Source organism: Narcine bancroftii, chromosome 1, assembly GCF_036971445.1.
Source record: "Narcine bancroftii isolate sNarBan1 chromosome 1, sNarBan1.hap1, whole genome shotgun sequence".
Classification (NCBI taxonomy): Eukaryota; Metazoa; Chordata; class Chondrichthyes; order Torpediniformes; family Narcinidae; genus Narcine; species Narcine bancroftii.
The window spans coordinates 445,528,393-445,542,897 of record NC_091469.1 but is presented as its reverse complement, the minus strand read 5'-3'; the positions used below and the strand labels follow the sequence as shown (position 1 = coordinate 445,542,897).

At 40.0% G+C, this 14,505-nt stretch overlaps 1 protein-coding gene across 5 annotated transcripts in view; it reads right to left on the bottom strand.

Annotated features, from left to right (window-relative positions):
• The window catches only part of LOC138751754 (zinc finger protein 438-like), a 345,388-nt gene that overhangs the window by 327,130 nt on the left and 3,753 nt on the right, over nt 1-14,505 (bottom strand). Inside the window, exon 1 of one of the 5 annotated variants that reach the window (XM_069914470.1) lies at nt 12,966-13,048. The exons of the other annotated variants lie outside the window; for them this stretch is intronic. The gene's annotated coding sequence lies outside the window, so the exon portion shown is untranslated. Of the gene's footprint in view, nt 1-12,965; nt 13,049-14,505 lie in introns of those variants that run through there. 5 annotated transcript variants of the gene reach the window in all.

Below are 14,505 nucleotides of genomic sequence, written 5' to 3'. Positions count from 1 at the left end.
ATTCATCCCCTGATATCTTTATAATGTAAGAGTGAGGGGTGTTCCAGGCCAAAGTTGCAAATTATAATGCAATATACATTTGCACCTCAACAAGAAATCTAAAGAGCCGAGAGAAAATGGAATTCAGTATGACACAGACCCATACTATATGCTTCAACCACTGTTTAAGGGAAAGATGAGCATAAAGGTTAAGTGAATAAAATGAGTAAAGAGGGGAGTTAAACAATCGCAGAAAAATTAACCAGGATAACAGGAGTGTGGCCTTCACGGGTGACCCAGGCTATATCTATTAAGTAATTTCATGGAAATAAGTGACAAATTGAACAAATATCAAAACTCATTTATAATTTCAATTATAAATGCAGTATACCAATTGGATTGGGGGGGGGGGGAAAGAAAGAAAAAAAAATCACATACAACTTAAAGAACAAATATGACATAGGGGCCCAGAATTACAATAATAAAAAGGAACAAAAAAGGTATAAAAATATCTATGATATATATACAAAGATGTAGTTTCCCCAGTTGAGCCCTATATACTTAAAATGTGTAAGCTCTGATGGTGAACAGTTATGGGAGGAAGGGAAGGAGAGACTGTTTTGTTTTTGTTTGCTGTGTTTATGAGGAAAAAGTTTAATATATTGTATATTTAAAATGTTGTTATGTATTTTTTTTTTAAAACAAAATATTTTTTAAAAATGGAGTTAAATAAGAAAGTCTGCAGACACAGTGAATGTAGTTTACACAAAAATGATGGAGAAACAACAAGTCATACAGCATTTTTTATGTAGCAAAGATACATAACCCAATGTTATGAGTAGACATAATGGCACAGGAGCATGGAATTAAAAAGATTGTCCACTGGGAGATCTCTGTCATTGCAAGGTGCTCAATGAAACAATCTCCCAGTCTCCGCTCCAATGAAGAGAAGGCCACAATGGGAGCAATGGATGTAATAGATGGCCCCTGCATGTTCACAAATGAAGTATGCTTCACTTGGAAGGACTGTTTGGGGCCCCAAATGGTGTTGAGGGAGGAGGTGTGGACACAAGCTTAGCACTTCCTATGGTCACAGGTGTAGGTCCCAAAAGGGCTATTAGTGGGAAGGGTTGAGTGGACAAGGGAGTCACAGAAGGAGTGGTCCTTGCGGAAGGCAGAAAGGGGAAAATGTGTCAGGTGGTGGAATCAGATTGTAGATTACGGAAATTTTTGGATGCGGATGGGAGATAGTTGAAAGGAGAATGGAACACACTGTTAATTGCAATAATCTGATGCTCCAAAATTCTGTCACTAGATAACTTTCTGATCTTTTTGAAATACATCCCTCCAAAAATCCAAGACTAAATAACTGATGCATTGAGTAAACTGTGGCTTTTTCCTGTTTATGCTATCTGAAAAAAGTCCATACATGTCACCTTTATTGAACAAGTTTCAGTAACGAAGCATAAAATTATATTTTACTGCGAATAGTAGTCCATAATGCATTTTAATGCTCTTGATAGCAAACAAATCAAATTGATGAAAAAGAGTCAATTACACCCTGAACATTTTTCCTGTAATGATTGGAAAACTTTCCACCTTTTTTGAGAATATCTGCAATAGATCACAAAGTGTGAGAGAACTTCAAGGTTGAGAGAGCTGAGCGATACCAACTGAGGGAAGCATGTTGGCCAATACACGGATTGCTATTTTTCTTTAAATAGATTTACATTATCAGTAATTTCCACCTGCAACCACATCAAAGTATGGCACCGCCAACAACATAGCCTTCTGAATACCAACCAAGATAGTGATGCTGGAATGGAACAGAAACCCAGTGTCACCTAAACCAGTGAGAAACGTGACATCAACTGAGGCAAGCAAACATTTGTTATGTACAGTATATTCTACATTTATAAACAAGTTAGATCCACTCTGAACATCACATTGCTTTAGTTATCTAATTAATAGTGTTGGAAAACAGGACTCATCATCATCTGCCATCCTATCTGGAAAAAGATTCCTGGGATCAGATTAACACTTTCATGCCTATTGAAGTAGTTGGTTCCATGATTTCAAACATCTAATTTTCTTTCGTTTCCCATTACTGCTGTCAATTTGTGCAGCTTTTAAGATAAAAAGATATTGCAAAGATTATCCTGTCTTCTTTTAAAACCACACTTTAACATTGAAACTTTCTACATATTCCTTTGTTTTACCCTCACCACAGGAAATCTGACTATGGAGTAGTTTACCCCTCCCCCCCAACTCTGTGGTTTTAAGATATTAATTTTCATGAAAAATGACAGTTAATATAATAGAACACCCTGCGGTATTTTGCCTATAAGCTGGTTTAAGTGCACGTGTTTTGTAGGTAAAGAGGTTTCAAAATATCTATTCTCATGGATGAGAAACTGAAACTAATGTACATTCTTTTTTCAATCTGCAGCAATTTGAATTTCAACATGATATTATAGAGCAGAATTGAATTTATTGTGTTGAAATGCAAAAGTGTGAATGCCCCATTGATCAAAGCTAAAAATCAAATGGCATTTTTCACCAACATAAGCTTCTCCAAAGCGACAAAGACTTATCTTTTGAATTATGTTCTCTCTGTAATACTGATGAGTGGTAAACAGACCATCTACAGCACACATGTCAAACTCTGGCCCGCGGGCCAAATTTGGCACCCGATATAATTATATTTGGCCCACAAGATCATTTCAAAAATGTATTAGAAGGGGCCCGCTGGCCGCCGCGCCAGTATAGCGCATGCACAGCTAATACTACAAATCCCAGAATGCATTGGCGTCAGCCCGCTAATCGCCCCCACCTCCTCTGTTTACGTTGCAGGGTCTCACCGTGGACTCTGGTTTTGGGGCCTGGCCAGTGTCAGGGGAAGCCAAGGCTGCTTCCCAGCGCCCGGAACCGGAGGCCTCAGGCCTGACCTCGCCAGGACCATTGCCCACTCCCCCTCCCTGCCGCAGGCCGACCCGCGACTCACGGTGATGATGCCGCCCTACAGCGCGAGCCGATGCCCCCGCACTGTCGTTGTCCAACCCGATCGCCCGCAAACCCCGCCCTCCCGCACACAGGCCTGAGTAAGTATTATGAACTTTAATCTCAGGATAAAACGATCTTCCAATAGTTTCATGTCACAGTGATAAATATATTCCTGGTTAAAAATGGTCGTGCACCTTGATACAAGCTCATTAGGCATAAAACTTGAAAAGTGTGTAAATCAAAGGATATCTGTACCAATGGAAAAAGGGCATGGCAAATAACCCTGCTAGAATTCATGCCCACAATCAGTCACCCATTTGATTGTTTCAGGAATCATGTTATTCTCCCACATTCTCAATAGCCCTCAGATTTTACTATTCGACAGCACACTAGCAACATTTGACAAATCCTCTATAGAGAAATATTATTTATTGAATATTTTATTTCTCATTTGTTAATGCTTCTGGAAAGAGTTTATCCAAAACTATTATTAAACATTTATTTTAATAAGAAAAAGTTTAACATTACATATGTTGAAAGAAGAGAAAACATGCAGATGTTGTTGAAAATTTTCAATAAATATTTAGTTCAGCCCTCAACTTAGTCCAAGTTTTTAATTTTGGCCCTCCGTGAATTTGAGTTTGACACCCCTGATCTACAGGATAGAGAAAAAAAACTAAGGAAGAACCAAGTGCATCACACCTTCATGCAGATGCTCTCAGAGTGGTGCAGCACAGAAACAAATCATTCCCGCCCCCCAACCTGTGCCAACTGTGCTCATCTATAATACATTAATTTCATATCTCACAATGACTTGAAAAAACACACAAATGCTGGAGAAACTCAGCAGGTCAAACAGTGCCTTTATGTAGCAAAGGTGAAGATTCATCCCCAACGTTTCAGGCTTGAGCACACCTTGATGAAGGGCTCAAGCCAAAAACATTGGTGATGTATCTTCACCTTTGCTACATAAAGGCACCGTTTGACCTGCTCAGTTTCTGTGTTTTATCACTTAACCATGATTTCAACTCGATGCTGCTGAAGATCCAGCTGCGCTGGATGGGTCACGTCTCCAGAATGGAGGACCATCGCCTTCCCAAGATTGTGTTATATGGCGAGCTCTCCACTGGCCACCGTGACAGAGGTGCACCAAAGAAAAGGTACAAGGACTGCCTAAAGAAATCTCTTGGTGCCTGCCACATTGACCACCGCCAGTGGGCTGATAACGCCTCAAACCGTGCATCTTGGCGCCTCACAGTTTGGCGGGCAGCAACCTCCTTTGAAGAAGACCGCAGAGCCCACCTCACTGACAAAAGGCAAAGGAGGAAAAACCCAACACCCAACACCAACCAACCAATTTTCCCCTGCAACCGCTGCAACCGTGTCTGCCTGTCCCGCATCGGACTTGTCAGCCACAAACGAGCCTGCAGCTGACGTGGACTTTTTACCCCCTCCATAAATCTTCGTCCGCGAAGCCAAGCCAAAGAGACATGATTTCAACAGAATCCTGTGTTTTACCTCCCACAATGAATTGCTCATTTAAGAAACAACACAGATGCCGATCTTTTCCTGCTTCCATGTAAACAGACTCTGGTTATCTACTTTACCTTTGCCTCTCATAATTTTACGTACCTCTATTATGTCACCTTTCAGTTCCCCTTGCTGCAGGGAAAACAAACTTAGTGTTCCCAATCTCTTCTTACAATTCAAGCCCTCCAATCCAGGCCACATCCTAGAATTATTTTCTGCCCCCACCCCCACTTAATCACACCATTCCTGTATTCCAATAACCAGAAAAGCACGATACTCCTAGTACAACTTAACCAATGTTTTGTATTCTGTCTTTACTCCTTATATGGATAGCCAAATGTCTCCAGTAGTTTACGTATGGGACCTGCTTGAGAGATCTATTCCTATCCAAGTAACAATCTTTTTTTTTTTAAATAGTCAAAGGAAATTCAAATATAGAACAAAGACCACAGAAATAGGCCATTGAGTCCATTGGTGCTTTTTTCAGATTTCAGATTTATTATCAGAATACATACAATCCTCAAATTCTTTTTCCTGAGGGCAAGGCAGAATTATCACTTATTGGTAGTAAAAAAAACTGTGCACAGTGTATACATGTAAACTGATAAAGAACTGTAAACAGATAATGAATGCAAACAAACTGACTGTGCAATACAAGTGCTCCTCCACTTACGATGGGGCTGCATTCCAGCAACCCCATCGTCATTCGAAAAAAAAAACTCAAGTTGAAAAAGAATACTGCACCTACAATCTTTCTTTTATAATTAATTTTTGAAAAACTTTATTCCATCCTGAGAAAAAAACCATTAATGGCTGAAAGAACACTGAGCATGAAGAATGTTCGAAGCATTGAACGAAAATTAATTGTTTGATGGTGAGGATGGTGGGGATGTTAGTGTCATCAATTTCACTCGTTCGCATGATCGCGACAGAGATTGTGAGTGTGGTTGAGTCAACATTGCGAGAGAGTAGCATACTGCATATCGCAAGAACAGGAACAGATTGGAATTCAAAATTGAAAGTACGGATTCAAAGCATCATAACTGAAAAATTCTAGGTCGGGGCGCACCTATACTGAAGAAAGTCATTAAAAGAGTCCCTGATTGAGTACTTTGGAGGAAGGCCAGCAGCTAGTCCTGAACCTGGTGTTGTGTGTATTGTGGCACCTATACCTCTTTCCAGACAGAATCAGTGAGAACAGAGGAGTTATAGTGTGGATCCTTGATGATTGCTGCTGCTCTCTGATGAGAGTGTACCCTGTAAATGTTCTCGATAGTGGAGAGGGTTTTGCCTGTGATATCCTGGACAGCGTGCACTACCTTTTGCAGGGCTTTATGCGCAGGGGTATTGGTGTTCCCATACCAGACTGTGATGCAGCCGGACAGCACACTTTCCACCACATCTCTAAAGATTTGCCATGGTTTCTGGTGTTATACTAAACCTTCACAAACTCCTGAGGTGGTAGAGGCGCTGACATGCTTTATTTATGATGCCATTAGTGTGTCGGGTCCAGGAAAGATCCTCTGAGTTAGTGACTCCCAAGAACTTAAATTTGCTCACCCTCTCCACCACTGATCCCCAATGATCACTGGATAGTGTGCCTCCAGCTTTCTCTTCCTGAAGTCAACAATCAGCTCCTTAGTTTTGGTAGCATTGAGTGCAAGGTTGTTGTTGGTGCACCATTCAGCCAAGTTTTCAATCTCCATCCTGTATGGTGACTCATCCCCATCCTTTATACCACCCACTACCGTGGTATCGTCGGCAAATTTGTAGATGTTGTTATTGTCATACCAAGCCACGCGGTCATAGGTGTAAAGTGAGTAGAGCAGGGGGCTAAGAATACAGCCCTGTGGTGCTCCTCCACTGATAGGAGATTGTGGAGGAGATATTCTTGCCAATCCTCATTGATTGTGGTCTGGAGATGAGGAAATCCGTGATCCAATTGCACGGTGAGGTGTTGGGTCCCAGGTCTTGGAGTTTTTGTTCATGTTCCAATAAAATGTCCTGCATTCACTTTATCATACCTATTCTCACCACTTCAATAAACTTTATTCAGAATTTTCTATGTGACATCATAATGAGAGTTCAGAGATTAAATATATGACTTAAAAGCTCATTAAAAAAAATACAGATGAAAACAATCATTTGGAAATCTGTTTTTGTTTTTAATATAGGCAAATGATCGAAACTGCACAAATTATTTAATGTAGCTTGACTTTCCTTTAAACATGAACCCATTAACCCATTTTTATCAACTCTGAACCATTTCTTATTTTAAAGACTTCTATCAGATCACTTCTGAACCTTCTCATTGAACTGTGATATTGTTAAGGCCCACCCCCCCCCCTGCCCACATCTTGAGTCAATTTCCAAATCAGTTTACCTTAGTTTCGTCACAGACCTCCCCTCAATTCCAAAAACCTCCTCTCCTCCCAGACCTGATGCTCTGCTGCAGTCTGTTGAAATCCTTACTGTCATCTTTAATTTTCTAAACTTTCCTGATTCTCAATGAAACGTCTAAAATGACAAAATCGAAAGATAATACTGCAAGAAAGAGGCCCCTGAAAGACTGTTATTCACTAATCTGCTCATTCAGTAGAAAACTAAAAGAACTGAAATTCACCCTCTGCATTCATTTCATATTCTGGCTTCATTCTCATTGACTCATTGTTACAACTTCTTCCACTTTATCTGTTTTTCCCTCCTGTTTGCTCTCACTCATTTCATAACCTCTTAAGAGTGAGAAAACCTTGGAACTTCCCCAGTGACTTTGGCCATTGTCTACTGTGGTGCTATAGGTAAAGTTTTCAAGGCATTGTAGGAAAACTAAAGGGATAGAAAACAAAGGCAGTAATTGCAATTCTGGAACTTAGTCAGATTTTTCAGGAATGAAGTTTAAAAAAATATACTTCTCCATGCAACATGTTGATACAAATTTAAATTCTTGGACAAACAGCAATTGATGTAATATTGCTAATTAATTTTCACAGTTGTGATTAACAGATACTTATTAATCTCAGTTTTTAAGATATGTAGAACACGATTTTCCCAAGAGGCTAAATAAAATTTTGTTCTAATGCTGCTTAGATCAATTAATCTCAGTAATCAAAATAATTTTCCTTAATCTTCGGTTTCTATTAGCATTTATCAGCCAATTCTTGTTTCTGCCAATTATGCACAAAATGAGTGATTCTATCTGCAAGGCTTTTGTGACTTCTCATTTAAGAAACATTAACTATAAAACCAATACATATGGATAAATAAAGGAAAGAACGGAGATCGTACCAGAGATGGAAACCTCAGGAGTCTTAAATCACAACTCATACTCGTATGAATTGTCAGAAAGCCATCATTCCCAGGATGAAGCCACATGTCAGGTGGATGTAGAATGTGATGTTAACAAGCATATTGTTACAACAGGACACTTCAGAAAGAAAGATGTGCTTAGATTTCTGATGGAAAGTTTCCTTCTACTCCAATAAATGATCCTAACAATATAAATTCCAGCACCCCACTTGTCAAAATTGATTAAATAATCAGAAATACAGCTCCAGAAGCCACAGATTTAGCTCACTTGTCACTGCAATCTTCTGTGAACATAGCAACATTAATATCACTGGTATTCCAGTGAAGTGGGATGCACAAATCCACTTAAGAATCTGCAGGAGTTGAGTTTCATTTCCAACAGATTCATGAAAATAGCTTTTAAAAAATCTGAAACAGACTTAAGTAGGAAAACAGTTCCTGTTGTGCAGTTTGGATTATTTACCTAAATTTATAAACAAAATTCCAAATAAACAATTGCATCTGTGGTTTATAATTACCTCTTAAATCAGATATTGAATTCTCCGCACTTTCAGGTCTTTTCACGGTGTACACTTCCCCAACCCCCCACCCCCCCCCCCCGCCCCCATTAAGAGGTATGTAATAACATCCCATGTTAACTGGTCCAGAATTTCTTTTTCCCCCTCCAGGGACATGTCTAGCCTCTACTCATCAATTCACTTCAATAACCAAGACGAGTTTAGGAATTTCCCTTGTGGCAAACTGCTGCAAACACACACATGATCATCCATTTTTTTTTAAATCATTCTCAGTGAGTAGGCGTCATTGGCAAAACAAACTGTACTTCTTCGGTACTGCGAATTAGCACAGCCGTATACCATGCCAAGTACTACATTTTTATAGCATTATTTGATTTTCAAAAGCAACAATATATGTTTTTTTATAGGATGCGAAGACACCAAGTATAATGTTTCAAAACCTTTTGTATTTCAGTACAAGATAATGTATTCCATTCAACCATGTTCAGTATTAATCTTAGCTTTGATTTCAATGTTCAACATGATGGATGAAACTAATGTGAAAGATTGGAACTCTTTTCATGTTGTACACCCACACACGACATCAGTAAGTCATGAGTGGTGCAGGAAGAAGCAAAGTAAAATGAATCTAACCACAGACCTCACCCTCAATTTGACAAGAGAATCCCTGGTCGACCTACAACTTGCCAACTCCCACCTCACCCCTTTATACTGTCCATCTTCCTGATGAAGGGCCTCAACCCAAAATATCGACAATTCCTGTGCCTCAAGCCTGAAACGTTGGTTATGCATCTTTATCTCTGCTACATAGACTTTTTGACCAGTTGAGTTTCTCCAGCATTGTGTGTTTACCTTTGCCTCCACAGATGCTGCTTGGCCCTAAGTATCTCCAGTGGTTATTTTTTTTGTTCCAAGTTCCACATTGCACTCTTTTGATTCCAGAATCCCCACACAAGATTTTCTGGGCATAAATAAATTGTCAATTCTGGGCAAATAGATTAATTTCATATTGTCATTTTACAGCTAAAAACAGATTTTTATCTCATCAACCTAAGAGAGTTTAAATCCAAGACTCAGTTTGCCAGGTGCCGATTCACTATTAACCAAATCTCATTCAAAGTTTTCTTCTAAGGTTGAAATTCAAATTAAAGTTGTTTTATGTTAGTTAAATGATGTTTATTAACAATGTTTCTGTCGCACCCTGGAGATTGTTAGTTTAGCTCTTTAGTTCCAGAGCCAAAAGGCACTGTCATAAAATCTAAATTGAAATCCAAACTCTGAGATCTGGGACTGTGCAACTGGATCTTTGACTTCCACAAGAGCAGCATCACCTCCTCCTCACTGATCACCAACACAGAGGCACCTGAAGGCTGCAAGCTTAGTCTTCTGCTCTATTCCCTCTATACCCATGAATGCATAACTACATTCAGCTCCAACAAAATCTACAAATTTGCTGACAGCACTACCATTGTTGGCCAAATAACAGAATAAGTCAGAATATGGGATGAGTTTAAAATGCATAAATGCTCCATAATTCTTACTTACAGCCGCACAGGTAGGCAAGATATACCAACTACAATAACAAGTTGCATTTCATCATATGCTACGACAGAAAAAGAGATAATAAATATAAAAGGCTAGATATATAATTATGCAGAGTTGCTGTGGGTACAAGATTTTTAAAAAAATAAAATGGAGATCAATAATCTAGCTGTGTGATGCCAGAAAAATCTTGCTTTCAAGATCAACAAGACCAGCGAGCCGACTATAGACTCTAGGAACAGGAAGCCAGGGGAAAATGCATCTCTCTTCATTGAAGGAACAGCAGTGGAGAGGGTTAATAGCTTTAGGTTCCTGGATGTCCAAAAATCAGTGAAGTATACATCAACATCTCTTCTTCATGAGGAGTTTGAGGAGATTCAGCAAGTCGTTGCATACTCTATTGACCTCCTTCAGGTATACAGTGGAAAGCACTGGTTGCATCACAGCTTAGTTTGGAAACTAGAATGCCCACGAATACAGAAAGCTGCAGAAAGGTGCTGACATCTCAGGGAACATTAGCGAACAGAGACTGAAGTTGGACCTTACACTTAGCAAAGTTGTTCACAAATGCTACATGGGTGGGTTTGAACAAGATCAGGAGGGTTTGGGTAGGACAGAGGCAGATGAGAGGTTAGAAGTTGGTACGGCAGGTGATGAAAGAAATTGAGTGCGTAGGAGAAAGGCAGGGAGCAAGGGAGAACTGTTGGTTTCAATTGCACCTATTTTAATGTTAGAGGCTTGTCAGATAAGGCAGATGACCAAGGGCATAGATAAACATGTGAATAGGGCAAGGTAGCCATTACAGAAACCTGGATAAGAGAGGAGCAGGACAAAATTGGCAGCTCAATATTCCAGGGTAGAGGTGCTTCAGGATAAACAGAGGAGCAGGTAAAAAAGGTGTCAGTATTGTGTTAAGGAGGATGTCACAGCGATGGTCAAAGGTGACGTTACAGAAAGGCCAGCTAGTGAGGCTATATAGATGGAGCAGAGGAACAAGAGAGATACAATCACCCTCAGGACAGTACTACAGACCCCTGGTCAATGGGAATTAGAGGAGCAAATATGCCACGAGATTGCTACCAGCTGTCAGTAAAATAAGGTTATCATGAAAGGGGATTTTTAATTTTTTTTTAAATTAAACTTACAGCACTATAACAGGCCAATTCAGCCCTACGAGTCTGTGGCACCCGAATTACACCCCATCAAATTATACCCCAGTAAGCTTTTGAAGGATGGAAGAAAACCAGAGCCCCAGAGAAAACCCACGCAGACGCGGGGAGAACGTAAAAACTCCTTAAAGACAACATACTTTCCAAATTTGACTGTGAAAGTCATAATAGAGTGAAAGGTTTATAAGGGATGGAATTTATCACACTGCACGACCAGCTGAGTTTGTCCAGCACTTTTGTATATTAAACTACAATCATAGCATCTGCAGACCTTGTTTAACTCAATGGAATTTGTCAAATGTGTTCAGGAAAGTAATATGTAAAGATCCCATAGGGGAGAGGCCAATGCTTGATCTAATCTTGGGAAACTGGGAAGGACAAGTGCAAAGTCTGCAGACACTGAGATGGAGTACAATACACAAATCAAAGTATTCATATACTGTGTGACCTGCTGAGTTTCTCCAGTGCATTTGTGTAGAACAAGTGAATGAAGAGTTTTGGATGAGCCTGAAGAGACCAGTTATCATTGCTCTACGAGGCTTAAGATAGTTATGTCGAGAGACTAAACAATACCATGAGTTAAAAATCAGAATTGGGGCAAGGCAAACTTCGTAGGTACAAGACAAGAGCTCAAGTAATTAGAACAGTCTAGTTGGAGGAAGTGGAAAATAACTTTGATCAAGGATACATTTGTAGGATTTTTGGGAACAGTGGAGCAAGCTAAGATAGGTAATCAGGAAGACAAAAAGGGGAAAGGAATAGTTCTGGCAGATCTTTGGCTTGGCTTCACGGACGAAGATTTATGGAGGGGGTAACATCAAGGATAATCCCAAGATTTTTTTTTTTTTTTTTAAGTACACAAAGGGAAAGGGAAAATATAGGATCGCTCAGGAATCAATGATAACTGTGTTGAGCAGAGGAGATGGGGAAGATCATCAATAAATACTTGACCTCTGTCTTTACTGTGGAGAAAGATACTAGGACAGGAGAACTTGGGGCAGTCAATGGCAGTCTTAAGAACATTCAGCATTACAGTTAAGGAGGTGCACAAGGTTCTGATGCATATGGAAGCAGAGAAATCTCCTGGACTGATCGATATATCCAAGAACACTGTGGGAAACTGGACAGGAAATTGCAAGTGCCCCGGATGAAAATGATGAGTCATAAATACCAGAAGATTAGACAGTGGCAAATGATATGTCTCTATTCAAAAATGACTGCAGGGAAAACCCTTGGAAATACAAGCCAGTGAGTCAAAATATATGGCTGGTACGTTACTGAAGAGTATTGAGGGAGAAGATGTGCATGCACCTAGATGGGCAGAGGTGATTAGGGATAGTCAGCTTGGTTCTGTAACTCGGAAATAATGCCACACAAATCTGTTCAAGTTTTTTTTAAGACGTGAGCAAGAAGGTAGACAAGAGCAGACATGTAGATGTTATATATTCATATAAATTTCAGCACATGGAATCCAAGGCGAGATAGAAAGGATAGAAAATTGGCGTCATGGAAGAAAGCAGTGGGTGATGGTGGAAAGTTGTTTTTCTAACTGGAAGCCTGTGACTAGTGGTGTGCCCATTACTCTTTGGCATCTATATCAATGATTTGGATGAAAACATACGACACAATTAGCAAATTTGTAGATGACACTAAAGTGTCTGGCATTGCAAATAATGAAGATTCCAGCCAAAGACTGCAGCGTGATTTTGATCGGTTCGACAGCTAGGCAGAGGAATAGTTGCTGGAACTTAATACAGAAAAATAGGAGGTGTTACATTTTTGGAGGTCTTAGGATCAACACAGTGAATGGAAGGGATCTGGAGAGAGGTGGAGAGCAGAGGGATCTAGGAGTACAGGTACATAGTACGTTAAAAATGGCATCACAGAAAAATAAGGTGGTCAAAAAGCCTTTTGGTACCTTGGCCTTCATCAGAGTGTTGATAATAGAAATTGGAAGGTCATGTTGCAATTGTACAAGACTTCCGTGAGGCCCCATTTAGAGTATGCCACCACAATGCAGGAAAGAGGTTACCAGTTCTCAGGGGCTGGAGCTAAAGGGAGAGAGTGAGAAGGATACAGCTTTATTCCTTGGAGCAAAAGAGGATGAGGTGTATAAAAAAATCAGAGGAATAGATCAGGTCAATGCAGAGAGTCTTTTGCTCAGAGTTAGGGAAATCAGCATCCAGAGATTTAAGCTGAAGGAGGAGATTAAACAGGATCCTGAGAAAAAACACAGAGTGTGTGTGTGGAATAGGCTGCAGAAGAGATAGTTGAAGCAGGTACTATTTTGAAATTTAATAAAAATAATTGGGCAGACAGATAGTTCAGATAGGTGTAGAGGGCAGGTAGGACTAGCGTGGGTGGGATATTTGGTCAGAATGGGCAAGTTGGGTGGAAGGGCCTGGTTCCATGTTATGTGACTCAACCTCAGAGACATCTAAGCAAGGTGCTGCCTTCAGAAGACCGACAACATCATAATACACCCAGTCACCTTGGCCACACTCTCTTCTCACTCGTACTTTTAGGCAGAATGTGCAGAAGGCTGAAATGCAGCAGCCCTGAAGGACAGTTTTTTCCCCCCAAACAGCTGAGAGACTATAACACTGACCGTAAGACCACCAAAAATCTGTCTGCACAAATGATAAAATCACATTTTGCATTCTCAGCCAAACATGAATATTTATTCCTTTTTTTAAATCTTACTTTCATTTGTTTCTTTTGTTGTGTGTTTTAGATACACGTGAAGTTACAAATAAAACTTTCAGTGCGTCAGTACATTATACTTAAATAAATGAAAATAAACAATTTATTCAATAACAGGTCCAGGCTAAGGTATATAGAATTCTGATCTTCCGTGCAGTTGAGTTAATCGGTTTGAAAATTGCTCTATTCTCCACGCTACATTACAACAGGACCAAAACAACTGCTAATTTTATAATAACTGATGTACAAAAATTTACAATCAGCAAAGTTCTCCTTAACATCTAATGTCAACATTCAAATTATTCATTTTGCACAATGACAACTTTAAGAAATGCAATAGTTCATCTAGTTTGCCAATACATCGGGTGAGGTTTAGGCCTGATATCTTGCTCACCCAGGGCAAGCACATGCATAATACATCTCCTCTCCTTTCTCAGTATAGTAATTGTCACGTGGCCACTGTCTGTCTTACCAGGCAGGTGATCACAGCAAACGGCCTCTTCTACATTACTGCATCGGTAGCAATACCTTTTTGTCAGTGTCCCCATTTGCATTGAATTTGCGACAACCTGGCGCGACCAAATGTCCGGCGGTATAACTGGATGAGTAGGCTTGTTACCCTGGGTTGGTAGCCAGCCTAATCGAAGGAAAACTATGATTTCAAACCTGGGCAGAAGGGGCTCGTTAGTCTTGTCAGACCATCCATCTGGGACAGTGGTTTTCAAACTGCCCCACTAAACTTATAGTCCACCTTA